Below are 4,447 nucleotides of genomic sequence, written 5' to 3' on the forward strand. Positions count from 1 at the left end.
GAGCCTAAGTTAGTTGTCTCTGTGATTTCTCTTGTGGGGAAGATCCACTTCTAATCTGGATCCTTGAGGTGAGAAGACATTTTCAATTCAGATCTTTTGAAGTGGGACAACCCACCTCTAATCTGGATCCTACCTTCTGCTGGAAGCCTATATAAAGAACATGGAAGAAGGAAGCCTCTTTCTCTTTGCCTGTTTGCTCTTGCTTTGGGTGGCAAGCCTATTCCTTCACTGGCATTAGAGCCTATTTCTTCCAGATTCCAGTATATACCAAAGACCAGCTGAGACATCCAGCCTTGTGGACCGAACAGCTACTCTTACTATATACTATATAATATACACCATATACTATACACTATGTACTACATACTATATATATATATATATACATATTAATAGTATATATATGGAGAAAGATTTAATCTATAAGTTTTATTATTCTAGAGAATCCTCACTATAGGATATAATGAGGGAAACCTTCTGCCTGAATGTGAATGTAGGTGACACCATCCAATGGCTGGTCTTGGACAGAAGAAATTTGGAAGAGGAGGTAGACAGCATCTTTCACATGCAAGCACCATTTCTTCTTGAGTGAGTATCATCATTATCATTATGGCTGCTGTCATCTATGAATATCAGACTCAAGACTTCTCAGTTTTCACCATAGTCTCAACAACACCAATGCTCCAGGGCACCTCTAGGCCTTCAGCATGAGCTCTAGACTATGGGGATAACCATTTTCTCAGACTGGGAAGCTACTGGCTTCTCTGCCTCTCTAGATTAAAAATGACCACTGCCAGACTACCCAGTTCCTATCTTGTAAGTCATGCCAGAGAGTCTCTTTTTAATGGTTTGTACATATGCCACTGGTTGTACTCATTTAGAGAACCTTCCCAGAGGTGAGGACAGCAGAAACAAAGGTTTTGGCAGGAAGATTGATATATCGAAGAGTGATAAGAGTGATAGTCCTGAGAGATTATGGCCATTTTTATTCAAATTTGCTTTCACTGCATTTCTGTCTCCAGTGTACATACCTTGTCTCCAGATGGAGGACACTGCCCATCATCTATCATGGTCCCCCTTTTCTTGTATCTCTCTGTCTTTATATCAAAGTCATCAGATTTGAGAATACATTATGACTTAAACCAATATTTCTCAACCTTCCTAGTGCTGCTGCCCTTTAATACAGTTTCTCATGTTGTGGTGACCCCAACCATAAAATTATATTTGTTGCTACTTCATAAGTGTAATTTTGCTACTGTTATGAAATGTAATGTAAATTGTAAATATCTGTGTTTTCTGACCATCTTTAGCAACCTGTGTGAAAGGGACATTAGATCTTAAAGGGGTTGCGACCCACAGGTTGAGAACTGCTACCTTAGACAGCCTTTTATAAGTTCATACTTTAGGGAGTAAGAACTAGTAGGTAGCTTAAGATACTGTGTCTCTTCTCAGTCCTGGGAACACCTGTATTCAAGTGGTTTACATCATCCTCTCCCAGAAGATGTCTCTATATTTCCTATTCCTGGCAAATCAGCCTTATCTAAGAGCTGTGACTGGTACTTCTGTGCAAATGGCCCTAACTTGTTCCTTATTTAATATACCCTTCAAGGATAAACTCCACACCATACACTTCCCTCAGAACTGAAAACAGAGAACTAAGAATGCTTCCTTCTGGTGGAGTGTGTCTTCAGCCTTCTGAGATGTCACTTGACTATCTCCAGAGTTACATAGTGCTGGAGATTCAAACTTCGCCTCATAGAAGCTGTCCTACCTATCTCTTAACTTACCATGGCACCAGTGTTCTCTGACTGGTCCAACTACTATTTTATTGTGCATTATCATTGGCAACCAAGTAAGCACCATGCCTTGTTTATTTTTCATCTTAAATGTTTGTTTCTTCTCATGTCTCTTGTTACTACATGTAAAGTCTTTAGAAAAATGACACTAGAAATCTTCGAAGGATTTTTAATTTACTCCTGTTTTCAATCTCTTCTGTTACTACTACTACTACTACTACTACTACTACTACTACTACTACTATTATTGTTGCTAAGGTAGAGGATATTGAAACCAGAGTCTCGCTAGTTAAGCACTGTACTACTGAACTACATTCCTATCTTCTTTTGTATTTTGAGATAGGCTTTCAGCAAGTTACCCTAGTTTTGTAAACCAGGCAAGTCTTAACCTTGAGATCCTCCTGCTTCCGCCTCCTGAGATGACAGGCAGACACCACACACTCAACTTCTCCTTGTTTTAATTTATTCAGGTTGATCTTTCTTCTATAACAATACCTCTAAAACTACCATGAACATCAGACTCCAGCCAGAATCTCTGGAACTGGGCTCAGACTCTATAATGCAACATACTCTCAGGTCATAGAAAGACTGGTGGTCCATGAATGTCACCTCAAAGAGTAGAGTCCTGGACGACACTCTTATGTTGCCTCTGCTAATCTCTCTTCCTGATTGGCTACCCTACTTACTTGAACTCCTAAATTTAGGCTGGCACGCAAAGACAAACATGGTTCATGATGCTCTTATCCACATTTCCCCTCCTACTTCAGATTCCTCATAGGTTTATTTCTGACCATATTTCTTCATCTTAGCATTTGCTATCTTTCACACCAAGAACATGGCCATCATCCTGCCATCCTAAACCTCACTCATCCTTGAAGGTACACTAAATCTCTGTGTAATTCCTTCTCTGAGTTCCAAGCCAGGTTCTAGTCTTCTAGGTATCCACTTTCTGGTACTTGTTCCAGGAGCATCTCACTGGCTGCCATTTTTTATGATGCATCTTTTCTTCCCAACTATCTAAACACTGAGTGGCAAAGACTGAACATCCTTTACATCACAATAGCTGGTATATAGCGATTATTAATTACCAAATGGTAAAACAACAATGGCTGTTTTGTACTTTGTCGATGAAAAGCAGAGCTTTTGTGGGGAGTTATTGAGGATGGCTGACATCTTCTTACTCTTGTCTCTAAAAAGGATTTTGGACCCTTGCATGTTATCATCCATTTTACATTGAGTCAGACCACATGACTTCTGTTAGCCAATACAAAATCAGAGTGAAATGAACTGTGGTTAGTAGATCTATATGTACACATATTACTGTAATTGTTCAATAAGTAACAATGGTTCTCAATAAGGGTTGATTTTTTTTCCATGGAGCACTTGGCAATGCCTGTTGATACTTCAGTTTTCACATCTAGGGCAAACTTTGTGGCACCTAGTTTGAGGGTGTAGAGATACTGGGCAATACTCTTATAAGGTAGAGAGCAGCATTCCAGAGCAAAGAGGTATCCAGTACCAAATGTGAATGAAACTGAGATTCAGAAAACTTGATACACACCAATGTCATCTAAGCAAGTTCCATTGTGAATGGAAAAATGGGCTTTGGAGTAAACATTCCTTGGGGAGCTTCACATGTTGGATTTTGTTATCTTGCTGTGCTTGTTCACTGTTCTCTCAGCAGCTAGGCTGATAATGCTATTCCCAGTAAAAGACTATGGAATTGAAGAAACACTAAACTCTGGGCCAGTGAGATGGCTCAGCAGTTTAAAAAAAAATCATTGAACAGTAAGCCTAACAACCCAAATTCAATCCCCTAAACCCATAGAATGTGGAAGGAAAGAAGTGACATGCAAAAATTGTCCCCTGTCCTCCACACATGCACTGTAGTACCTGCATACCTGAACACTCTCTCTCTCTCTCTCTCTCTCTCTCTCTCTCTCTCTCTCACACACACACACACACACACACAAACCTCATAAATGAATAAAAGAATGAGTGCATAAATATATTTTTAAAATTTAACCATAAAGAACCCTAGAGTCTGCGTCCCATCCTTACTAATCCCATGTCAGACATCCATATTCATATTTTTAATCCCCTATAAATGTTAAGATGTTTTATAGTGTCTTTAAAACTTTTCCCACCCCAAGGCCATGTTGTTATTAGGGGTTGTATCTGTACTGCCTAGCTGATTCTGGAGGATTGAATCTAAAGATGCAGGAGTTTTGCCGATGTTCCCCAGCAAGACAGGCAGCCAGAGTGTGTTCTTGAAACAACCTGCACTTGGGGGTATGCAGTAGCATGAGGAACACAGGCAAACCCGCTTTGAACACTTAGGCTGATGGTATACTGATGTCTCCAGCAAGAATGACTGTTTTCAATGGGAGTCTGAGAACTTCATGCCTTTGATTAAATTACTGCCATTGTTTCTCTGCTTCTGAGCCCATTCCATCAAAGTCTTACTCTTTCCCCAACTTTTGATGACTTCAGATACTCTCTGGTTCTCTCCACTTGAGTATTGCCACACTCTTCTAGGACTTCAGATGGCCTCATGACTTCTCAGGTTTCAGCCGTCATACGTGCTGTTCCCTTGACCTTCTGTACGTACTCTTTTCCTCCTGTTTTACTTAAACAACCCTTTCTTATCT

The sequence above is a fragment of the Peromyscus leucopus genome, chromosome 5, assembly GCF_004664715.2.
Source record: "Peromyscus leucopus breed LL Stock chromosome 5, UCI_PerLeu_2.1, whole genome shotgun sequence".
In the NCBI taxonomy this organism is placed as follows: Eukaryota; Metazoa; Chordata; class Mammalia; order Rodentia; family Cricetidae; genus Peromyscus; species Peromyscus leucopus.